The sequence below is a fragment of the Odocoileus virginianus genome, chromosome 5 (assembly GCF_023699985.2).
Source record: "Odocoileus virginianus isolate 20LAN1187 ecotype Illinois chromosome 5, Ovbor_1.2, whole genome shotgun sequence".
NCBI lineage: Eukaryota > Metazoa > Chordata > Mammalia > Artiodactyla > Cervidae > Odocoileus > Odocoileus virginianus.
The window spans coordinates 20910097-20936961 of NC_069678.1; the positions used below are offsets into that span (position 1 = coordinate 20910097).

The 26865-nt window shown below is 39.3% G+C and overlaps 1 pseudogene; it reads right to left on the reverse strand.

The window, feature by feature from the left end:
* LOC139035085 (large ribosomal subunit protein eL15-like) overlaps positions 1-26648 on the reverse strand; it is an 83723-nt pseudogene extending 57075 nt beyond the window's left edge.
* Positions 26649-26865: the final 217 nt, after the last annotated feature.

Consider the following 26865-nt stretch of genomic DNA (forward strand, 5'->3'; position numbering starts at 1 on the left):
TCAATCTCTCTCTAGCTTCTTGAGCATATAAAGATAGAATATTTAGAAATATATAGAAACATATTAGAAATAAATATTTAGAAATAAGTAGAAAAATTTGTTTTGTGATGTCTATTCATTATATCATCTGTATCATTTTTTGGTCAGTTTCAAATGGATTTATTTATCCTCCTTATGGGTTTTATTTCCCTCCTTTGCATGTCAGGTAACTTCTGCCTGGATGCCAGACACTGTGAATGTTACTTCTTGTGTGATAGGTGTTTTTGTGTTCCTAAAAGCCTTATTGAACTTTGTTTTGCAAAGCAGTTATATTGCTTGGAAATCATTTAATCCTTTTAGGTTTTACTTTTAAGCTTTCTTTCGTTGGATGAAAACATGTTTAGTCTAGCTTAATTTTTTTCAACTACAAAAATAGACTCTTAGGAGTTCTCTACATGATGGTCCATCAATTATGAGATTTTCTAATTTAGTTGGTGAGAACAGGCAATATTCTTGGCTGTTTGAGGTTTAGTAATTGGTCCTTATAATCCTTCAGGTGGTTCTTTCCCTGGCTTCAGCAATTTTTGTTAAAAGTAATTGTTGATCTTTTCTAAGCTGAGAATTTAAGGAGTGCTTTCTGCAGATTCCAGTTGTTCTTTCACTGTGTAGCTCTCTCCTCTTTGGGATTCTTCCCTGAAAACTCTTACTGCCTTAGTCTAATTGTACTTCCAGCTCCATTTGCTCAACTCAGACAGACTGCCAGTTTTGTCTAGGTTCTCTCTTCCTATGCTGTGGTCTTGGAAGATCATACGTCTTATTTCATTTGATTTGTATTTCTGAGGTTTTCTTGTCTCATGTCTAATGTCTTAAAATAGCTTGTTATGTATGTTTTGTATGATATTTTAATTGTTTCAAGGAGAGGGTAAATCCAGTCCCTATTTGTCTTGAATAATAATTTTCACAATGTTATCTTGACCAGAAGTCAGGAAGATATTGAATATGCTGAAAACTATTGCGTTGAAACTTAAACACTGAAGCCAAGTATTAAACAAAGATCATAGACTTGAGAAAGGCACACCCCAGTGAAGAAGAGTAAGGGGATTCAAGTAGTTATATAGTCTCTGTGGTCTCTGGTGAGAACTTAATTAACCATTGAACTATCTAAACCAATTACCAAAGTCAACTTTGGTAAAGTTCTTGTTCACAAGAATGGATTACTCCTTTGGCTCTCTTAGGAAGTTCTGAAAACCCATGGACTCTGAATTCTATGTGATACTGTATAGCTCTGGAATACTAGAAAACCATAGTGACAAACAGCATGAGGCACTAAGTGATAGATGGCTTGAAAAACCTTCAGTCAAAACTGATTTAGTTCCAGGAACTTAAAATCAAAATGTTTCCTAGTCTCCTAGGGCTGCTATAACCAACCACAAGAAAGTTGGTAATTACTATAAATAGAAATGTATTCTTTCAAAGTTCTGGAGGTTAGAAGTCCAAAATGAAGGTGTTAGGAAGGCCAAAATTCCTTACAAGGTCTTCCTTGTCTCTTCCAGCACTTGGTAGGTCTTGACATTCATTGGCTTGTGGCAATATAACTTCAGTCTCAACCTCTGTCTTCACATGGCCTTCTTCTCTGTGAACTGATTGTTAATACACATCCTGAATGCTTCACGTGGTCTATAGACTTGAAAATTCTGCCCCCATTGCTCCTATATTTTTCTCAGTTCTACTGAATCCCTCTCTCTGCCACACACACAAGAAATCTTACTGAATTGATTGGCTGTTTATTGTCTACTTGCTAAGTCATGTCTGACTCTTTTGTGACCTCAGGGACTGTGGCTCATGAGGTTCTGCTGTCCATGGGATTTCCCATGCAAGAATACTGGGGTGGGTTGCCATTTCCTTCTCCAGGTGACCTTCCTGACCCAGGGATCGAACTTGCATCTCCTGCACTGGCAGGAAGACTTTTTACCACCAAGCCACCAGGGAAGCCCCAATTAGTTGTTTAGATTGGTAGTTATCAGCATAAACTCTGAATTCAGACTGTCTTGACTCAGCTGTAGTTCCATTATAAAATGGTTCTGTAACCTTGAGAAAAGTTTAAAACATTTTTGTCTCAAATTCTTTTCTGTAAAATGAAGACAGTATTAGTACACCTACCTCAAATAGTTGTTCTATAGTTTTATTGAGCTAACATATGCATCAAATACTTAGAGCAGTGCTAGGCACCTAGTAAGTGTCACAGAAATGTTACATGTTGTTATTGGAAAAGACTCACTTTCCTTGTCAGCAGACAATTGTCTCCTATGAGACAATCATAGGAGCTGCTTCAGGTCAATTCTTGTCTCTGAAGTTTCCATGTCCTTTCCTGCTTGATATTAAATGATATGAAAATTGTTGCTTCACTTATTTTGTAAGTTATTTTATCTGTTTCTAGGGGAAAGCTAAATTTAGTCCCTGTAACTTTAAGTTGTCTGAAAGCAGACTTCTCATGGTGCTATCTTAACTAAGTCAGGAAAGAAAGTTCATCCTTGTTAGAAGTTGGATTTCTGTAGTACGCAGAAACAGAGATAGTTGAAATGAGGTTATAAAGTTTTAAAAATTTCTTTGTAAGCCTGCCTGACTTCCATTTTTAACTTGAGTCCTCCTGGTGGCTCAGAGGGTAAAGCATCTGACTGCAATGCGGGAGACCTGAGTTCTATGCCCAGGTCGGGGAGATCCCCTGGAGAAGGAAATGGCAACCCACTCCAGTATTCTTGCCTGGAAAACCCCATGGACGTAGGAGCCTGGTAGGCTACAGCCCATGGGGTCGCAAAGAGTCGGCCAAAGTGCCAATGAATTATGGTGGCAATGTGACTTCTCTTTCAAAATGCATATAGACATCAGAGTTCACATCTCATAAACTCTCTCTTCATGTTCATGTGATATTACATCACAAAACAGTAAAAAATATTATCCCTAGCACTGTCCCCTCCCAGTAGTTTCCATGATATTATTCACTCATTCATTCTCTTTGTATTAAGGTTGTTATAAGGAAAGTGATAGGAAGTGGTGTGGTCTTGGATATATTTTGGAAATATTAATTTTTGAGATGATACCTTGAAGAATTAAATATAGAGAATGAAGGAAGAAGAACAAAGGTAATGATTGGGTTCTTTGCCTAACTGAGTAGATGATGCTGTCACCAAGGAGAGGAAGACTAGGGGAGCTGTAGATTAGTTAGATGAGAGTGAGAGGGAAACAAGAGCTGTGCGTGGACCATGCTGTGTTTCGGATATCAGTCACCCTAGAGGAGGTGCCAAGTACAGTAAGTTCCCTACATACAGTGAATTCCTTTCTGGGAGTGCATCTGTTCTGTCCAATTTGTTCATAAATCCAACAAAGTTAGCCTGATTAGCCAACTGATACAATCAGCTATGTAGTCCTGTACTGTAAAGGTTTATATTCCATTTCACACAATTAATACATAAAAACAAACACACAAAAAATATTATTAATCTTACAGTACAGTACCTTGAAAAGTACAATCGTACAGTCCAACAATTGGCATGCAGGGGCTGACATGGAGTAAACAGGCGAGAAGAGTTACTGACTGTAGGTGGGAGATAGCAGAGCTAAAGGATTGCCAGCAATAGGAGACAGAAAATTCTGGGAAAAAATCTGAAAGAGATGGGAATACCAGACCACCTGACCTTCCTCCTGAGAAACCTATGTGCAGATCAGGAAGCAACAGTTAGAACTGCACATGGAGCAACAGACTGGTTCCAAATGGGAAAAGGAGTACATCAAGGCTGTATATTGTCACCCTGCTTATTTAACTCATATGCAGAGGACATCATGAGAAATGCCAGGCTGGATGAAGCACAAGCTGGAATCAAGATTGTAGGGAGAAATATCAATAACCTCAGATATGCAGATGACACCACCCTTATGGCAGAAAGCAAAGAAGAACTAAAGAGCTTCTTGATGAAAGTGAAAGAGGAGAGTGAAAAAGTTGGCTTAACGCTCACCATTCAGAAAACTAAGATCGTGGCATCCAGTCCCATCACTTCACGGCAAATAGATGGAGAAACAGTGGAAACAGGAGCAGATTTTATTTTTCTGGGTTCCAAAATCACTGCAGATGTGACTGCAGCCATGAAATTAAAAGATGTTTACTTCTTGGAAGAAAAGTTATGACCAACCTAGACAGTATATTAAAAAGCAGAGACATTACTTTGTCAACAAGGTCCATCTAGTCAAGTTTATGGTTTTTCCAGTAGTCATGTTTGGATGTGAGAGTTGGACTATAAAGAAAGCTGAGTGCCAAAGAATTGATGCTTTCAAACTGTGGTGTTGGAGAAGACTCTTGAGAGTCCCTTGGACTTCACAGAGATCCAACCAGTCCACCCTAAAGGAAATCAGTACTGAATATTCATTGGAAGAACTGATGCTGAAGCTGAAACTCCAATACTTTGGGTACCTGATGCAAAGAGCTGACTCATTTGAAAAGAGCTGACTCATTTGAAAAGATGTTGGGAAAGATTGAAGGTGGGAGGAGAAGGGGGCAACAGAGGATGAGATGGTTGGATGGCATCACTGACTCAATGCGCATGAGTTTGTGTAAACTCCAGGAGTTGGTGATGGACAGGGAGGCCTGGCATGCTGCAGTCTATGGGGTTGCAAAGAGTCGGACACAACTGAGCGACTAAACTGACTGACTGAGGAGACAGAGGCCCATTGCAATTTCACTCATGCCTGACATTGATAGTACAGGTTTTAGTTCCTTGCTGGATTCAATTCTATCTACCCTCTTGAAAAAATGACCCAGTGATGCCTGGGTAGTAGCTCTTTTTTCTCATCATAAATGACCCAGTAACACTGGATTGCATTCTCAGTGGCTGCTAAATTCTTCGTGTACTGTTCTAAGTTTGGGTCCTATGCCTCAAAAACTAGCAATGCCTCATCAAATAAAGAAAATCCTCTTGCCATTTCCTGCATTGTGAATCTCTTCAGTTCTTCAGTTACTTTTTTCTCTTATCTTCTTCATCTTTTCTCTGGGTCTCCAATTCTACCTGTCTTCAACACACACTTGCATCTTTGAAAGTTCACTACTTAAAAGTTTGTGTGTAGCATAGTTTGCTGTAAGCATTTGGATTTACAAACTCAACACAGAGGTCCAGGCTGGAGATATGGTTCTGGGAATCCTAAATTGTATCTATCTATCTATCTATAGAGAGAGACAAATTCTGTTCATCGCACTCAGAAAGATCATCTAAGGAGAAAATGTTGAAGGCCAAGGACAAATCCTTCAGATTCTTGGAATGCAATAACATTTAAAAATGTTTCAGAGAAGGAAATGCCAATTAAGGGATTCAGGAGAAGATGAGGAGAAAATTGGATGAATGCAATTTCCTTGAAGCTTAGAGAAGAAAGCATCACAAGAAGGAGGGTGTGATCAATTGAGCTGAATGTTGGGGAGAATTTGAGTGAAATGTGCATGGCAAAATGACTCAGGTTCTGGTAAGATGGAAGTTACTGGTGATCTTAAGGAGTCCCGCTGAGGGCTCAGAGACAGGGTCAAAAGCCCAGTGGGGGTGGCTGAGGAGAGGGTAGAATGTGAGGAGAGAGTCAGTGTGTATATGCAACTCTTTTTAGGTATTCTGTTATAAATAGGTGGGAAAAATGAGATGAAAGCTGCTAAGGAAGTCAGGTTCAAGGAGAGTTTGTTTTTCCTTCCTGATAGATGATATTAAAGCATAATGCTAAGGTCTATATCCTGGTGACTGGAATCCAGCAGACAGGAAGAAACTGATGGTAGAAGAGTGAAAGTGGGTGTTTGCAGGGATGGGGGATGTACTTGAGTAAGTGTGGAAAGGAGCAAGCGAAGTCACTTGGGAACTAGCGAAATTGTCTGACAGTGTTTTATGCCCAAGATGATGGCCCTAAATTAAAAAGAAAGCACACTTGTGTATATATGTTTGTGTGTGTATTTTCCTCTGCTTAGGTATAGGTGAAACATAAGTGGAGAACTAGATTTGGCAAGACTGAGATTGTGGCAGGTAAATGTGATAGGGGCAGCAAAAGGCAAAGAGATCACAAAGGGAAATTAGGAAAACAATCACATTTACCCTTGTATCAAAAAGACTACCTAGGAATAAACCTACTTAAGCAGGCAAAAGGCCTGTACTCCAAAAACTATAAGATGCTGATGAAAGAAAATCAAGACAACACAAGCAGATGGAAAGAAATACTGTATCCTTCTATTGGAAGAATTAATATTGTTAAAACAAACATTCTATCCAAGGCATTCTGCAGATTTACTGCAATCCCTATCAAATTACCAGTGGTATTTTTCACAGAACTATCATGAATAATATTAAAATTTGTATGGAAACACAAAATATAGTGAATAACCAAAATAATCTTGAGAAAGAAGAATGAGGCTGAAGGAATTAGGCTCCCTATCTTCAGACTTTATTACAAACTTACAGTCATCATCAAAACAGTATGGTATTGTCACAAGACAGACAGACACATAGATCAATAGAACAAAATAGAAAGCCCAGAAATAAACCTATGCATCTTTGGTCAATTAATATATGACAAAGGAGGAAAGACTATACAATGAGAAAAAACATTCTCTTCAATAAATGGTGCTATGAAAACTGGACAGCTACATGGAAAAGAATGAAGTTAGGACTTCTCTAACTCCATAAAAAAATAAATTCAAAATGGATTAAAGACCTAAATGTGAGACTGGATACTATAAAGCTCCTAGAGGTAAACATAGGCAAAAGACTCTTTGACATAAATCACAGCAATATATATTTTTAAAAATCTGTCTCCTAGAGTAATGGAAACAAAAGCAAAAATAAACAAATGAGACCTAATTGCACTTAAAAGCTTTTGCACAGCAGGGAAAACCATAAACAAAATGAAAATGCAACTTATGGAATGGGAGAAAATATGTGCAAATAATGTGGCCAACAATAGATTACTTTCCAAAATACACAAGCAGCTTATATAACTCAATATAAAAAAATTCAGTCAAAAAATGGGCAGAAGTAAACCCTTACTAAATAGACTTTTCTTCAAAGAAGGCATACAGATGTCCAACAGACACATGAAAAGATGCTCAACATTGCTCTTAATAATTATTAGATACATGCAGATCAAATCTATGATGAGATAGTCAGAAAGTCCATCAATAAAATATCTAGAAACAAGAAATACTGGAAAAAAGGAAACCCTGTTACACTGTTGGTGGGAATGTAAATTGGTACAGCCACTATGGAGAACAGTATGGTGGTTCCTCAAAAAACTAAAAATAGAGCTATCATATGATCCAGCAACCCCACTCCTGGGCATGAACGAAAGAAAGTGAAGTCCCTCAGTTGTGTCTGACTCTTTGTGACCCTGCAGTCTGTAACCTGTCAGGCTCCTCCGTCCATGGGATTTTCCAGGCAAGAAGACTGGAGCGGGTTGCTATTTCCTTCTCCAGGGGATCTTCCCAACCCAGGGATTGAGCCCAGGTCTCTCACACTGCAGGCAGACTCTCTACCATCTGAGCTACCAGGGAAGCACTCATAGGCATATATCTGGAGAAAACTCTGATTTGAAAAGCTATATACACCCCAGTGATCATCACAACAATATTTAAAATAGCCAAGATACGGAAACAACTTAAACATTCATCAACAGAAGAAAGGATAAAGAAAATGTGGTGCATATGTATATATATATACACACACAATAGAATACTACTCAGCCATAAAAATGAAATAACGCCATTTGCAGGAACATGGATGGATCTAGAGGTTATCATAGTAAGTGAAATAAGTCAAATGGAGAAAGACAAATAGTATATATAAATGAACTTATTATAAACAGAATCAGGCTCACAGGCATAGAAAACAAACTTCTAGTCACCAAAGAGAAAAGGAGGAGTGAGATAAATGAGGAATTTGGGGTTAACAGATGCATGTTACCAGGTAGCTACTACTATATTCACTACTATACATCTACCATCTCTAGGGCATGCGTGCTAGGTTGCTTCAGTCATGTCTGGCTGCTTGCTACCCTATGGACCATAGCCCGCCAGGTTCCCCTGTCCATGAAATTCTCTAGGCAAGAATACTGGAGTGAGTTGCCATTTCCTACTCCAAGGAATCTTCCTGACCCAGGGATCAAACCTGCATCTCCTGCGTCTCCTACATGGGCAGGAGGGTTCTTACCACTAGTGCCACCTGGGAAGTCCCCACTACTACACACTACTGTATAAAATAGATTTAAAAAGGACCCACTGTATAGCACAGGGAATTATACTCAATATCTTGCAATAACCTACAACTGAAAAAATCTGAAAAAGAATATATACATATTTGCATAACGAAATCTCTTTGTTGTACCCATGGTAAATCAACTATACTTCAATTTTTAAAAAGGCAAAAAGTTTAAGGTTGACAGGTAGCAAGTCACTGTTACAGTGTCATACTCTGAAATCAATGCCGGGTAAATTGGGTTATAAGGAAGCGGGAAGAATAAGTAATTTATGATGGCTGAGCAAAGCAAACTTTGCTCTAGCCCTACTGCCCTCCTGGGGCAGGAATACAATCTGCCTTCTCTGGGATGCCCGAGAACAGAGGACCCGCTTCTATGCCATTGTCACTCCATCAGCCTATAAGCCTTGAACCTGCTCTGAGGCAGGTGCTGTGACTGAGACCGAAAGTGAAGGAATTTAAACGTTAATAGGACATTTTTCTTATTGTTAAAGTTCACAGTTTGCTTGAAAGAATGCTTGATTTTCTAGGCTGTCACTTGTGTCCCTTTGGTGCTATACCTGTGCTTTGCCCCTGGTGACGTGAGTCATCACTCAAGGACGGACACATGCTTCCAGCTCAGGCCAGTGATCTCAGAACCCTCAGGACCACCGTGTCAGGAGACTCCTAAAGGGTAAAGGTAAGGAGTAAGCACTGGAGTGGGCAGGATACCAACCCAGAAGTTAGGAGATAGGGCCTCTGGTCCTGAGCGTGCCTCTCACTGGTGGAGCCACCCTGGGCCCTCAGCCCCTTCACCTGTAAATGATAGAAACTGCGAGATCTCATTTAGGTCCAATTTTGCAGGTAGGTGATCCCAGGGATCTTGCAGCACCTCTACCACCTTAAAAGTGTTTCCAGCATGAGGCTCCATTGCTGGAAAAAATACCAATATTTAACTTAAGTTGTCAAACGCTTTCTCAAACAGTGAAGGACTTAACCTGATATGATCTAGGAAGTTAATTTTTATCCCATTACAAGAACTTGTTTATTTGGTGAAAATCTTTTACCTTCACTCTGACCTGGAAGAATACAGATACTGAGGCCTGAAATGTCTTGGCTGCATAGACCCTGGGTTGATGAAGGGAAAGATTTTGTTACCACTGGGCATTGTTAAGGAGTGTGTGTGTGTGTGTGTGTGTGTGTGTGTGTGTGTGTGTGTGCTGGATGAGACGAACACATAAAAATGGGGGAAGAGGACTAACTACAATGAGACTTAGTATTAAACATATGGAGGGGACCTCAGAAGTTTTATAACTCAGTATCAATGTGAGGAAACTAAGGCCCAGAAGAGAAAGTATGGCTCCAAGCTCCCACATCTTTGGAGCAACAGAGCCAGGCCTGGGGAGCACAGCATTCAGAGTCCTAGTCTGGTGCATTGTATATACCCATGTTCTTTTACAAATGGTTACCTCTCTCACCTCTCGGGGTTTTCTAAGCCACAATTGTCTCTTTGTTAGGGGAAACACACAGACTGAAATTGCCCACTCTGGCCAGGCACCATAGTAATCATTCATGTGAGTTAATTTATGACAGAAGGTCCTGGTAAGGAACACAGAACTAACTAGCCACCACTAACCAGAAGAATTTGAGAAAGGTCAAAAGGAGATGACACGTGTCCTACCACCTTCCAGAATCCTTGTTGGCATCCATCTTGGCTGGGCAATGTGTGCGTTATCAGGACCCCGAGTCAGAATAATTGGTCAAAGATGACCCAGGAACAAATCCCATGACCACAACACCTGAGACTGCCATCACCATAAAACTTGAGACTGTGAGCCAAGTGGCAGAGCAGTCTCCCAGGTCCCCTTACCCTCCTGCTCTCTGCCTGCTTGCCTCTTCCCAATAAGGTCTCTTGCTTTGTCAGCACGTGCATCTCCTCAGACAATTCATTTCTGAGTGTTAGACAAGAGCTGCCTTTAAGGCCTTGAAAGGGGTCCTCCCTTCTTGAAACATCTCCTATTCACAATTCTGCATCAAGCAGGCTTACGTGTGTGCTCAGTCATGTCTGACTCTGTAAACTCAGACTGTAACCCACCAAGCTCCTCTGTCCATGGAATTTTCCAAGCAAGAATATTGGAATGGGCTGCCATTTCCTACTCCAGAGGATCTTCCCGACCCAGGGATTGAACCCACATCCCTTGCATCTCCCCAGTTGGCAGGCAGAACATTTACCACTGGTGCCATCTGGGAACCATAGTCAGGAAGGCTAGCTTTGTGTTAATATGAATGAACAAAGAAATGAAAAGATTTATTTTGTTTCTGCAAGTGCAGCAGGTGATGGTCTCTGGTTGTGAGGTTAAAAATAGTCTAATCTCTCTGACCTTTGGGAAGAGAATCACTCATACTTCCCTGAGTTGCTTTATCACTAAGGACCAAATTGTATGCTCTAACAGGCCTTTTTCACCTGAGCCCATGATGTACATTCCTAGTAAAAACAGGTCCAGAGACTCAGAGGAAAGAGTCAGCAACTGCCTTGAAGTCTCAGTTAATGTTTAGGGCTGCACAAACCCTAGAAACATTCTTGTCTTCCCACAGGTGCCCCTTCTCTTATTTCACCAAACTTATCCTCCATTCCCTCTGCCTTCCCTTCTTCTCTTCCTTCCTTCCTTTTGGCCAGGAGGTGGCTCTATAATACATGCTGGGATTAGATATCAAGGAGCACCCAGCAATACAGTTCCTGAAAAATCTATGATCAATACTATTTAGGAAAGGAAAACAGATGTTCTTCTTTTGCTTATGTAGATGAAATGCTTGAATGTTCACTAACATACAAATGCAAATGTGGAAATCAATGGATTTCCAAAACTCAGTAGCTCCAAAGGATTCTAGAAGACAAAGTCCCAATTTACTGCCAGCATGGATGTATGGAGCAAGGGAAGTACTGCTGATTTATCAAACAAAAGAGAGAGTCAGATTTCAAGCACAACAGTATACAGCTCTAAATAGGATAAATATACAGCAGGCAAAATGTTTAGTGGGAGGGTGGGGATGAAATGCTCAAGGGGGCCTTGCTGACTGATATTCAGTGGCAACAAGGAAGAAAGAGTCAGGATGGGAAGTATTGAAAGGTAAATTGAGGAATGTTAAACATTATAAGAATTTCTTTGGGCAAAGATTGAGTCAAATTGGACAGCATCCAGTCTAGTAGAGAAACAGGAGCTCCAAGAAGCTGTACAAAATGAAAGACTTACTTTTGCACGTGATTTAACATAATAGAGTTTATTAGATTTCATAGCTTGGTGGGCTGCAGTCCATGGGGTCGCACAAAGAGTTGGACATGACTTAGTGACCAAGCAACAAAATCATAAAGTGAAGTCTATGGGTGTGACTTACATTGGGCATACTGATTAAGAATTATAGCTTTCAGACCAAAGGATTAAAATTCCGACTATCATATATATATATATACACATATATGTGTATATGTATATATATATATATACACACACATATTTACCACTTTATTTTGGTGAGAACCCAAGTTCTACTATCTTAGCAACTTTGAATTATACAATACAGTGTTGTCCGCGTACATATGGAGTTTAGAAAGATGGTAACGATGACCCTATATGCGAGACAGCAAAAAGAGACACAGATGTAAAGAACAGTCTTTTGGATTCTGTGGGAGAAGGTGAGGGTGGGATGATTTGAAAAGGTAGAGCTGAAACGCGTGTAGTATCCTATGTGAAGCGGATCGCCAGTCCGGGCTCGATGCATGAGACAGGTGCTCAGGGCTGGCGCGCTGGGACGACCCTGAGGGGTGGGATGGGAGGGAGGGTTCTGGATGGAAACACATGTACACCCGTGGCTGATTCGTGTCGATGTATGGCAAACCACCACAATATTGTAAAGTACTTAGCCTCCAGTTAAAATAAATACATTTGTTAAAAAAAAACAATAGTGTTGTCAACTATATTCACCATATTATACATTAGATCTTCATACTTAAAATGAAAGACTTTTATAGGCAGAAGGTAACAGAAACAGGGAGTTCTCCTAGGCAAGTCTCCTAGGCAAGAAAGCAGGTAGGTATTACAAGCTTACTTTTCTTTATAGCAGGGGTCACCAACCTCTGAGATCTAATGCCTGATGATCTGAGCTGGAGCTGATGTAATAATAACAGAAATAAAGTTCACAGTTAATGTATTGTGCTTGAATCATCCCCAAACCATCCCCCCACCACTAGTCTGTGGAAAAATTGTCTTCCACAAAACTGGTCCCTGGTGCCAAGAAGATTCGGGACCTCAGCTTTAGGGCATGACAGGTGTGTATCAGGAAGTTTGTATATGTGTGTGCTGATCAGACAACTCCTGATTGAATGGATTAGGATTCTATCTCTGAGAGAAGCAAACTGTACCTGTCTTGGTTTGGTGACCTGGGGCGTAACATGCCTACATGTGTGCTAACTCATTTCAGGTGTGTTCAACTCTGTGCGACCCTATGAACAGTAGCCCGCCAGGCTCCTCTGTCTATGGGATTCTCCAGGCAAGGATACTGGAGTAGGTTGCCATGCCCTTCTCCAGGGGATTTTCCTGACCCAGGGTTTGAACCAGGTCTCCTGCATTGCAGGCAGATTCTTTACCATCTGAACCACTAGGGATGCCCTGGGGCTTAGCATTAATAACTTCATTTGGGTCTGTTCTTTTTATCAGGCAGGAGGACCTGCAGCCACAGGGAAGGGGAAAACAGAACTGTTTTGGACAAATGGAATCCACACTTCCTTACATTGCTGGGTGCTTCATGGAGAATAGTTCCAGACAGGGATCCACACTCTCTCTGCCTCCCCCGACCCCTCTTAACATATCTTAAATTCATGGAATATTGAAATCATAGCATTATTTGATTTGACCCCTCTCATTTTTAGCTGGGGCACTGAGGCCAGCAGAGAATTTGCACGTTGCCCTGACCTTAGTTTTAAGATGAGATGGGCTTTTAGGACCATAAGCACTTTGAACTGGGTAACAGCACCTCCTCCCCTTGATAGTTTTCTGAACCCAAGAAATCCTAACCCACTGCAGCATGCATGGGAGATGCAGCAGTGTGGATTAGATGCTTATTTCCTGAGCATTGCCCAGGACATTCAGAGGGGGCTCCAATCTCGTGAAAGTCTACAGGTCTCATAATCAGGTGGCCAGTTTCTGGGTGATATGTGCTGACTCAGCTCAACATGTTTACATTTCATGTGCCTTAAAGGGGCAGGTTTGACCTATGCCCCCAGGAAGCACATTCCAACCACCATAGCTAGCTTCATGATTGACCTTTCGCTGACCTCCTTTAGCCCAAATACCAAAATAAATACCAGACTCAGCTACTGCAACAGAATCCTTTGAGAGGAAGCTTTTTCAAAAACTAGTTCATGGGCCCAGTCCTGGAGATTGTGACTCAGTAGGACAAAGTTGGAGTGGAGCTCAAGGCTTTTTAATTTTTTTTTTCCTATAATACCCATAGATAATACTGATGCTAGCCAAATTCTAGAGACCAATGTTTTTTACAACTAATGAACATTAAAATGAACTTTTTCACCTACTTACTTAGTGCCAGATTCTCTATTACTTTTATCTCATGTAATCTCCTTCTCCAATAATCCCAAGAGGAGGGTACCATTATATTTTGACCAGAAACTTTCCCAAAGTCACAAAGTTATTGAGTGGCAGGACTGGGCTGGAACCCCCTGCACCTTTATGCTCACTGCTAACTGCTAAGTTACCTCAGTCGTGTCCGACTCTGTGCGACCCCATAGACGGCAGCCCACCAGGCTCCCCCATCCCTGGGATTCTCCAGGCAAAAACACTGGAGTGGGTTGCCATTTCCTTCTCCAATGCATGAAAGGAAAAGTGAAAGTGAAGTAGCTTAGTCATGTCTGACTCTTAGTGACCCCATGGACTGCAGCCCACCAGGCTCCTCCGTCCATGGGATTTTCCAGGCAAGAGGACTGGAGTGGGTTGCCATTGCCATCTCCTTTATGTTCACTACTTGACCTTAAACAAATTAGCAAATCTCTTTGAGCTTATGTGTTTCCTCTGGAAAATGAAGATAGAGATTGTGCCTATTCCATGAGGTTTTTGCATCTGAGGAATTAGTGCTTAGGATATTGTGTAACATACAGAAAACACTCACTCCTAGTGTGGTGGGGTTGTTTGGTTCATTTGGGAACCTGATTACTTCATTGGTGTTTAAGAAAAGAGGTTTACAGATCTGAAAGAGACACGTGCACCCCAATGTTCATCGCAGCACTGTTTATAATAGCCAGGACATGGAAGCAACCTAGATGCCCATCAGCAGGTGAATGGATGAGGAAACTGTGGTACATATACACCATGGAATATTACTCAGCCATTAAAAAGAATTCATTTGAATCAGTTCTAATGAGATGGATGAAACTGGAGCCCATTATACAGAGTGAAGTAAGCCAGAAAGATAAAGACCATTACAGTATACTAACACATATATATGGAATTTAGAAAGATGGTAATGATAACCCTATATGCAAAACAGAAAAAGAGACACAGATGTATAGAACAGACTTTTGGACTCTGTGGGAGAAGGCGAGGGTGGGATGTTTCAAGAGAACAGCATCAAAACATGTATATTATCTAGGGTGAAACAGATCACCAGCCCAGGCTGGATGCATGAGACAAGTGCTCGGAGCTGGTGCACTGGGAAGAGCCAAAGGGATCGGGTGGAGAGGGAGGTGGGAGGGGGGATCGGGATGGGGAATACATGTAAATCCATGGCTGATTCATGTCAGTGTATGACAAAAACCACTACAATACTGTAAAGTAATTAGCCTCCAACTGATAAAAATAAATGAAAAAAAAAAAAAAAAGAAAGAAAGAAAAGAGGTTGAGGGTGTAAATTATTACAAAGTGTATGTTGTCCGAACTCCAAAGAAGTTCTTTACTATGAAAATTCTACTATTTGCACTAACAAAGCATTTTCACTTACCATTTGTCATTTGCTCTTCAAGACCCCTAAGAAGTTTTACTCCTTTACATTTGGGAAAAAAATAAAGATAGAAATTGGAGAGCTTATATGAATTTGTTTTCTTCATAGTCTACTCTGATTTATTAGAGATTTTAAACCCCTAAGCCCATGAGTATATGTATAATATAGTTATATCAAAATTCAAGATGTTATTTATCTTTGTTTAAAGCAAAACAGTTTATCCTCTACTCTGCCTCTCTGCTCCCCAACTCCATTCAACCTCCTCTAGAAAATACTCAGGAATTGATCGGGGTGCATTAAGAAGGGCCCCTGGGGAACAGAGCTCCTGTTTGACTGAGTAAATTTGGAATTTTCATTTTATCCTAAGGTCAATTTGCCCACCCTAGGAATGACACATCTTTGATGAAAATGTCCTGCTGTAAGATAGATAGTTGTTTTGGTCAGACAGGAATGAGACGTTAAAGATGGAAGATACAGTACAAAACAGATCATTTCATTCACCTGGCCCTGACAGTGGACCCCCAGAATGATCCGTCTCCTCTGGGCCACTTCTTCCCTTTCCTTGGGAAAGCACCTTATCATAGTCAATTTCTCCTTGTCTGTCATTCTGATGTTCAATCTAAGAGGTTTCTTTCTGAATTTTATCCCAGTTTCCTCAACATTTTGTTCATTTCTCTTTTCCCAGACTCATTTAAGGACATTGCACTTTACATTTTGCAGTCTTTCACTAATCTTCCATAAACATTGATATATTTCTCCTTTAGTTCCTCTTAAACTTTACAGATCTTCCCGAAATGTGGCCCACTTAGCTTTTAGTGGTAAAATATACTCTTTAGCAAAATATGTTTTAGTCTTTTGCATTTGACAGTGAGAAATGTTTTCTTAATGGTCAAGCCTAAAAGCAGAATCAGTGTAAGTTATACTTCATCGCTAGAGCCACTGACACAGATCGCTGCTTTTCAGGATGCTTGGTTTCAGGGGCTCCATGGAAACAAACAGGCCAGTCTTTCTTGAAGGATGAGGGGCTGGAGGAGGGAAGGAAGAAGAGAATAGGGAAGCCTCATAGTATTCTCTGCCCAGAACACAAGCAACATTCTGCCTTCCTGTACCCTGAGCTCTTCTCAGCTGTAAGAGTCTATCAAACCAATAAATTAGGATTAGAAGAATGAGAACCAAGGCACCATTTTAATAAAGCTTAATTTATATGGATGTCTGCTTTAATTTAGTCAGCTCTTTTCCTTTCTTGGTTCTTTCTGCACCTTCTCCACACGTTATTTGTCTTCCTAGCCCTTTGGTTGATTTCCACCAGCTGTGGGCTAACCCACTCTTTTGGACTTCTAGTTGCCAACTGTTCCCATATCCCAGACCAAGAGTCCCAGGGTTCTAATGCTAGGGCAAGAGCTGGATGCCCTGCTAGAGGTCTGTGGGGAGGTCACAGTTCTGTTGCCAGCGTCAGCAGACAGATTCATGGACATTTTCATCTTGTGGTTTCAGTGCACGAAAAATTCTCATTCAAATGTAAATTTGTATTTCCTCTCTGAAACCAATATTTTTTTTCTTTGTTTTTTTACTCCAAGATTTAAGCTAGTCTAAAATTGCATTTCACTTCTGTGCCTGGTTGCCCAGGCTGTGTAACAGGGTTCTTTTGTATAAGTTGTATTTTCTGCATATCGCCTCTGAGTTTATTCCTTACACTGAATTACTATGCCGTGATATGCAATCCACAGGGCTTTTCTTTTGAGACTTCTAAAATATTTTCAACATGGGATTTCTATGATATTAAAATTTTTTATTATGAAATACATCATCCACGGAGAAGAATCTATACAACATATATTTAGAATTTAAAGAAAAATATTGAAATGAACTCATGTGTACACACCAGACTGCATACAGAAGACAGCAATACCAGTACCTGTCAGCATCCTGCGTGGCCTTCACAAAATCCGTCTCTCCCCGCTTGGGGTCACCATGGACTGGCTGTGGTCTTAATTGTTCTTGCTGTCGTTGCTTGCACATATATATGTCTCCCTACACAGTATATTATTTACTTCATATAAGTGAAATTATGCCACATATGTTTTGAGATTTTGAGTGTTTTTCTCAATCCTATATTTTTGAAATTCATCTAAATTTTTACATGGAGCTATATCCACTCAATTTACTGTATGATATTCTCTACTTTTCATATAACACAATTTTTTACTGTTGGGCATTTATGTTCTTCTCCATTTTTGTTTTTGTTTTTTTTTTTCCATTGAGAGCATTGCTTTTCTGAGCATCCTTGTATAACTTCTGGAGTAGAATTGATGGGTGGTAAGGTCTGTGCATCCTCAACTTTCCAAGGTGTTTATTACCAAATTATTTTCCAAAGTAATTGAATTCATTTCTGCTCCAATTAGCATACTATAAAACTTTTCATTGTGCATTCTTGACAAATTTTTTATTGTCCAACATTTCAATTTTTGCTAATCTGTTGATTGTATACTTGTATCTCACTGGGATTTTACATTACAGTTCATTGATTAATAATAAAGTTAGTAAACTTTCTTATGTTTACTGAGCATTGGTGTTTTCTTTTCTGGAAAATTCACATTCATGACTTTTGCACATTTTCCTGTTGAGATCTTTTTCTTCGAAATCTAGAGCTTTTCTTTTTTTCTGAACACAAATACTTTATTATTGTATGTTCTGCAAATATTTTTTTTTCCTAGCTTGTGGCTCACCTCTTAGATGTTTCTTTATGGTGTCTTTTGTTAAAAGCAATTTCTAATTTTAATATAGCTGAATCTATCAATTTTTTTCTTTATGATTTTTGCTTTTGAGTCTAGGTTAAGAAATGTTTTTCTATCTTGAAATCACAGAAGTCTTTCCTTATATTTTGTTCTAAAAGTTAAATATTTCATCTTTTACATTTATGTCATAAATGTGGTTGCAAATCATATTTACAAATTGCAGGAAATATTCCATTTTTTTCATATGGTTAACAAATGATCTCCACATACATCTATAGAGTTTACTTTATTCACTGATTTTCTATCACGTTTTAAGTTTCTAAGTTTGTGACATCTCCATTTGATTGTATTTGCCTATTTATCTTGCACTATCCCAAAACTATATTGTCTTTCTAGACCTTACTATAATTCTTGCTTATAGCAAGATTAATTATCTTTTCCTTCTTCTGCATTCATGTATTGACTGTTCTTCATTTTTTGCTATTAGATATAAACGTTAGAATCAGTTTGAAAAAAAAAACTATACTATTTTATTTGGAACTGAATTGAATGTAAAAATTAATTTCAGAAACAATTGACATCCATGAGTGGATAAGATGTATCTCCATTTACTTAAGATTTATTTAAAGTACTTCAATAATACTTTATAATTTTCTTCATAAAGGTTTGGTCTTCCTATCTTTTGATGCGTTTGCTCCTTGTTCTTTTTATCATCCTAAATAGTACACATACACACACACATTGCACTTCTGTCTGTCCTCTGATAGATGAGGATAAGAGGCTTGTGCAAGCTTCCTGATGGGAGGGACTAGCTGTGGGGAAAACTAGGTCTTGCTCTGATGGGCATGGCCATGCTCAGTAAATCTTTAATCATTGGGAAATACATTGATGCTGGAAAAGATTGAAGGCAGGAGAAGATGACAACAGAGGATGAGACGGTTGGATGGCATCACTGACTCAATGGGAGATGGTGAAGGGTAGGGAAGCCTGGCATGTTGCAGTCCATAGGCTCGCAAAGAGTTGGACATGACTTAGTGACTGGAAAACAAGAGATACACAATGTTTTCTAGTGCTTTTGTATTATTTTTAGCCATGAAATTGATTTTTGTAGATTGGTCAACTTGCTGGAAACACTGCTGGAAACACTGTTTTATTAATTCTAATAATTAATCTCTATTTTTTGGTTTCCAATCAACACATATCACTTGAAAATGACAGTTCAGCTCTTTTTTTCCACTCTTTGTATTATTATTATAATTATTGTAGTTAAACTGTGCTGTCTAAGTTCAAATACTATGTTGACTAGAAGTGATCAGAGTAGGCTTTTAAAATCTTATTCATAACTGAAAAGAGAACTCTTTTAATATTCTCCATGAAATATGGAGTTACTATAGTTTTTGAACATAACTTTTGCCAGGTGAAGGAAATCATGTCTATTCCAAGTTTTCTAGATTCTATTTTTAAAAATCATGAATATCAGTTGAATTTTGTTAAATTATTTTTCTGTATTTGTATAAATGACTGCATTTTTTATGTTATTCTTCTAATACAGTGAATCACATTGCTGCATTTTCTTATACCAAAATTATCACTGGGCTTCCCTTGTGGCTCAGCTGGTAAAGAATCCGCCTGCAATGTGGGAGACCTGGGTTTGATCTCTGGGTTGGGAAGATCCCCTGGGCTAGAGGATTCCATGGACTGTATAGTCAGTCTATGGGGTCACAAAGAGTCGTACAGGAAAGTCGCATGAGCGACTTTCACTCTCATGCTGCATTCTTGGAATAAGCTTAATTTGTTAATGATGTGCCATCTTTATATACATTATGAATTTGATTTTATGATATTGTGTTCAGTAATTTTTCATCTAAATTTGTCAATGAAATTGGCCTGCTATTTTTACATTTCATAATTTTCTTGTCTCATTTTGAATTTGTATCTAGATATTTCCAATAGAATGAATTAGGCAATATTTCCTCTTTTTATAGTGTTTGAAGGAATGTGTGGAAAATTGTGTGAATTTACCAATTTCTTAAATGCTTTGCAGGATTCATTTATAAAATTATCTGGATCTGGTATGTTTTTTGATGAATAGCTTTTTTATTGGTTATTTATTTTAATTAATTATTGTAAGTAGGAGTGACAGGTAGAATATTTTACTAGTGGTTTGGATCAGGCACTAAACTAGTCAGGATAGATTCCAACAAGTAGCCTTGAATTAGGATCTGAAGATCTATTGGATCCAGAATTAACCTTCAGCTGATTGTAGAGAGGTTTATGGGGGCCTGGAGGAGGAGCAAAAAGTGGTTTGATTAGTACTTGGGAATCAAGGAAGGAGTTCTTAAAAGCTAGTGTGTAGATGTTTCAATATTTAACAACTTATATGACCTGCATTATATTAAAGCAGTGTGTCCTGAGTTAATAAAAGATTTTTCTAAGTTGACTTCTTGGAGGTAATTCCTATTTTCCTAATAAAATTTCTAAACGTTAGGCCAATTTATTGGTATAATTATACAGAATGAAGTAAGTCAGAAAGATAAAAATAAATATTGTATACTAACACATGTATATGGAATCTAGAAGGACGGTACTGATGGACATATTTTCAGAGCTTCTCTGATGGTTCAGATGGTAGAGAACTCACCTGCATTGCAGGAAACCTAGGTTTGATCCCTGGGTTGGGAAGATCCCCTGGAGGAGGGCACGGCAACCCACTGCCGTATTCTTGCCTGGAGAACCCCATGGACAGAGGAGCCGGGTGTGCTAGAGGCCACGAGGTCGCGGAGAGTCAGCCGTGACCGGGCAGCTAAGCAGCAAGGCAGCCAAACGGAGACACAGACATAGGGCAAAGGCTTACGGACAGAGCGGGGGTCTGGAGAGGGAGGAGAGGACGGCTGTATGAAGAGCGGAACATGGGAACATGCGTTACCGCAGGTGAAAGAGACAGCCAGCAGCAATTTGCTCGGGGACTCAATGGGACTCAAACCGGGGCTCAGCAACCACCTGGAGGAGTGGGATGGCAGAGGAGGCGGGAGGGATGTTCAAGCGAGAGGGACGCAGGCAAACCTGTGGCGATTCATGTTGGTGTTTGGTGGAACCAACACAATCCTGCATAGCAGTTAGGCTTCAGCTGAAAATAAATAAAATGTTTAAAAATGGCCATAATATTTATTTAATCCTTAGTGCATCTGTGGTCCTGTTCATCTTTTACTCCTAACACTGTATTTGGGAACTTCTCTTTTTGTTTCTATCTTCCCATGTTCTTTCTCTATAATCAGTTTTGCAAATGGTTTGTCAGTGTTTTAAGCTTTACAGGAAGTCAACCTTTTTATATTTTTATCCTTTCTATTTCATGTTTGTTTCTTATTTCACTAATTTAAGCTATCTTTTTTCTACTTTGTGTGTTTGTACTTTTTTCTGATTTCTTAAGTTTGACACTTAGCAGTTTTAAGTCTTTCTTTTTTTATTATAATCATTCATTAAAATTTCCTTCCAAATCCTGCTCTTCCAGCATTTTCCAAGTTTGACATATGTTATTGTTATTAGTGTTCAACCCAAAGATTTTCTGAACTGACATGATATCTCCAGATATTTAGTCTATCATCTTCCTGGAATTCAAGTCATCATTGGTTATTTTCAACATCTCTGTAAGGACCAGATCAGAAGTGATTGTCTAGTCTTTTAATTAGAAATTGCTGTAACTGAATTTGTACATGAAAGAGGGTTCTTTGTTTCTCACTATGCTTGCCAAAATGCCAGGAGTGAAATAATTAAATAAAGGCACAGTTCCTTTTGATAATCTGTTCAAAATGAACAGGATGATTAGTTTTTCTCTCTGTATTACTTGTCTGCCCCTTCACCAATATCTTTTTCTCCAGATTTATTGAAACATTATCAACATACAACATACATAAAGATGCACAATGTCATTATTTGATACACATATATATTGCAAAATGGTTATCATAATAAGGATAGTTAACACTTCCATTCTCTCACATAATTAACTTTGTTGTTATGGTGGTGATAACATTTAAGATCTATTCTCTTAACAGTATATTTAATACAGTATTGTTAATTATAGTCACCATGCTGTACATTAGGTTCCTAAAACTTATTCATCTTACACTTGCAATTTTGTATCTTTTAGCAGTATCTTCTAATTTCCCCTACCCTTCTGCCCCTGAGAACCATCCAACTCCTCCTTATTTCCATGAGTGAGGCGTTTTGAGATTCTACCTTTAAGTGAGAGCATATGCATCTGTCTTTCTCTAACAGTTCACTTAACGTAATGCCCTCGAGGTCCATCAATGTAGTGCAAAAGGCAGGACCTCTTTTCTTACGGCTGAATAATATTCCATTGTAGATATAAACCAAGTAAGAGAGAGGAAAAATAACTGATCCACTGAAAATAGAGACAGAGGCATCAAGACAGCCATTACGAACACACAGGCGCACACTCACGTGCTTACACACACGGAGACGCATACACACTCACAGTCACATAAAGGAGACAGGGGCACTCACAGTGAGCACTGGTGGCGTGTGGAGATGAGATACCAGCATGAAAAGAGAGAGGAGAGAAGAATGAGGGAAATGCAGATTTGTACAGGGAAGAAGAAAAGAAGTAGAAATACCCACAGGGAGATAAAGATAGAAAAATACAGAAACAGACTGAAGGATAGAAGAACACTCAGATATGCAGAGACACAGCTATAGAAACACACACAAGAAGAGAGAGAGAAAGTCATTGTGAGAAGGTGTAAAATTCAGAAAGAGAGGGGGAGAGACTTAGAGACACGTACCTAGGCAGAGGTAGACAGAGCCAGCCCTAGGGAGACAGGGACAAGCAATCATAAATACAGATGGAGTGATAGAGGAAGGACCTGGGGGAAATGGAAAAGGAGAGATGGAGGAGCTAATAAAAAACAAAGAAAGAGCAATGAGTAGAAGCAGTGATGGAAAGATGTCAATCCAGGAGACAGAGAGAGGTAGGAGCAGGCAGGCCCCGGAATAGAAGTGATAATAAAGAATAAATAACAGACAATTCCTGTGAAAGAGGTCAGGTATCATCCTATTTTTTCCTTCTAACACTTCCTTCTGCTGAAGTGCAATACAAAGAGAAACAAACACAGGAAGAAAAAAGGATATGCTCAATGTTACACAGTGACTTTTTCAATATGGTGCTAAATGTCCAGAGAATATACTTTTTTCGTTTTTCTCTAGATGTTGGCCTTAGACACTAGTGACTCAAGTCAGAACAACATCTGGAAATGAAAGTTATATAGACACCCTGGGGACCTGGATTAATCACCTTCCCTGCTGCCCTAACAATGAATCAGCAGCAACTTCAAACGATAAAACAGCCCTGAACTGGTGATTTCTCAAGGGTTTGTTAATGATGTGTTACTCAAAAAATATATCAATTAAAAAGTACATATTGAATGGCATCATCTATCATCACTTTGCGGTGTACTACAGGGAAATTAAAAAGAGCTCTAAAATATAATTCCAGTTTAAACAGAATTTATAATTTAGTTATGGTAATATATTAAAGAAAATTAATCCACTAAATTGTGAAATACTGAATATTTATTCTACTTTTGCAAATATACAATATAGACTCGAAAATAAGTTCTTTGAAAACAGGGATTCTTATTTGTGTTGTTCACTGAAAGAACCCCTAGAATCCAGAATAGTATCTGTCATATAATAGGCAGTGAATTACTTATTGACTCCATCTAACTGGGATTTTGAGTCAGACAGATTTAGCTTTTATTATTTATCAGATATGTGGTCTCGGTCAAATTAGTTATCTAGCCTCAGTCTTATCATCTATAAAATGGGCACAACAGTGCCACCCTCATAAGTATGAGTACTAAATTGAGTAACAGATACAAACACTTGGTCCAGCACATGAACAGTAGCAAACAGTTAATAAATGGCATGTATTGTTATTTATTATTATCTGTTTCTTAACATATCTTTTACTTTGAAACATTTTGCAAACTTAGTAGAAATTACTATACATAGTACCTCAAAAATTATCATCAATATATTTCACAAATATCTTATAATTCTAATTAGAGGGCTCATGCCTCAACCAAGATGAATTAGTGAATTTGAATACTATTGCAAGAAATAAGATACACTGATTTCATTAATCCCACGAGTTTTCATTTCACTTCCAAAGCTGTATTCTATTAATACATTATTAGCTACAATACTATCATCAACTATATCTGCATAATCACAAAAGAATTGTCATTATCTATATGTTTTTTAGGTGCGATTCAGTTTTTCTGGGTCAGGTCCTGGAATCACACATGCAAGAATGAACTTAACCATCCCAGGGAATAGAAGCGACCAATACTCCCAGTCATGTCCAATTGCACTGCTGGCATAGAAACGCAGAGATGATGCTGAAAAAAAAGTCAGCACATTTTCAATTTAGATTGACACAATTCAAGAGATAGACATAACTGACATTTGTTCAATAATGCTCAAGTATGTCAAAGAATCTGTGAAAGAAAGTTTGATATCTCTAGTCAGCTTAAAGTCAAGTACTACATTGGGAAAATGTGTTTCAGGCAGACGCAGATGTTCTCAGATGAAATGTTTCTTTAAAAAGTTGAGGAAGGTGTTTAACTAATGGAAAGCTCAGGACATCACTTAGGCTTGATGCTTAGTAGTAATAAAGGTCTTGTCCATAAAGGTGTCTGTGTGTGTGCATGTTGTTGATCTGGTTGGAATTTGGCCACAAACTTCTAGAAACGAGATCTCTATTTTTGAGACACTAAGAATCACAAGCTTAACCTCATTTCTGGTTCAATTAGTCAGTTACTAGCATTTGCATGCCTGATCTACAGCCATCTAGTACCTGTGATTGTTTTCTGGACATAACCGTGGTTTTCGTCCTGTGTGCCATCTCCCAGGAAGTTGCCACCACATAGAACACTCTTATTCTCTTATTTGGTTGTTAACCTCCTACTTGCTCATTGAAATCCATCTCAAATGATACCATAATACCCTTTCTTCATTCCAAAACCAGACAGAATTTCTCCCTTACATGAAATGCAATCAGGTTCGTTATAACATTATAAGGTCCTACATGGCAAAATCTCTTCCCTCTTATACTTGTATTTCCTGTAGAAAGTCACTCAAGACTTTTCCATATAAAGTAATAACATTAATGACCTCAGTTTTTTTCCCAACAAATATCCATATCCTTTGCATATAACTAGACGGTACACTTTTGCTGTGGGCAGAGTACACATTCTGCACACCTTAGTTTAGGCATATGCTCTGATGTGGGTAGCATGTCACTAGATGTGACGGAGCAGACTTGGAAAGTGCGTGTGTGACTGGCCTCCTTGTTCCTGCTCTTTGGACATCACCGTGAGAAGGCCGGGCTTAGGATAAGGATGAGAGTGAAAGCAAGCTGTATCCGGCAAGATGCTCCAGTCAAAGCTCCAGAGGCCCTAGGCTATATAAAGAGATACAAGAGAACAGGGCCAAGGTCAGCTGAGCTGCAAAGACATGAAAAGTAGGTGTTTATTTTTCAGGTCACTGAGTTTTTGTAGCTATTCGTTGCACAGCAATTTTGTAACACTAGCCAATGGATATAATATTAACATCTTTAAATAAATTGAATTATTTTCTAGACTCTAGAACTGAATATTTTAGGACTAACTCGTATGCGCTTTTCAATAGTCTTTATTGAATTCGTTACAACATTGCTTCTGTTCCATGTTTTGACCTGTTGGCAGTGAGGCATGTGGGATCCCAGTTCCCCAACCAGGGATCAAACCCACACACCTCGCACTGGAAGGCAAGTCCCAACCACTGGAGCATCAGGAAAGTCCCTCTCACACAATTAAAATGGGGAAGAGAGATCTATAGAAGACATTACAGATTTATCAGTGCATATAACAATGACAACGAGTTAAGGGGATGTTGTAGTTCTAGTAAATGCTAATTTCAGTCAGGATGACCTGTGGGCAATGTGCAGAGATGGGAGTGGAATGACACTTGGCTTATTGTATTTAGAACAGGTAAAGGAATACATCCCCAAAGCGGTGGGAAGGTGGATGGCGGTATGGAAACAGACTTTTGAGGAGCGGGCCAGAGTCTCCATCATCACTTGTTTCTGGCTGATTTTCTATTGTCCGGTGTCCTCCCTGGAACATGAAACCCAGAGGTCAGCCCTGTACATGAGGGCTCTGTGTTAGCGAGAAGCCCTGGGCAAGCAGAAGAGGGTGTTGATGGTGACGCTGACAGCTAAGGCTCTCTCCAACGCTGCTTCCTCAGGTTTCATTTCACGACACCAAATTTAAACTTTAAAATTCCCATTCTGCCTTTTTATAAGAGTCATACTAAGGTGGGAATTTTTGACATGAATATCATAGGAATAAAATAAAATGACCATAAGTCAGAAGAGAAACCATTTCTCTTTACCCTGAAAGGTAAAACTATTCTCTCAAAGTCCTACCAATGACCTTATATTTATGAAAAGTATGCTTACCACTGACATCTTGTGAGGTTGGTACATAGTGGCATTCCCTCCCCTGCCCGCCCCCTGATTCAGCAGAGGGTGCAGCCGCAATCGCTGCTGTTGTTCACTTGCCCAGTCTGTCCAATTCTTTGCTGCCACATGAGCTGCAGTACCAGAGGCCTCCCTGTCCCTCACCATCTCCCGAAGTTTGCCAAAGTTCAAGTTCACTGCATTGGTGATGCTGTCCAGCCATCTCATCCTCTGACACCCTCTTCTCCTTCTGCCCTTGATCTTTCCCAGCATCAGGGACTTTCCCAATGAGTCATCTGTTCGCATTAGATGACCAAACTGCTGGAGTTTCAGCTTCAGCATCAGTCCTTTCAGTGACTATTCAGGGTTGATCTCCCTTAAGATT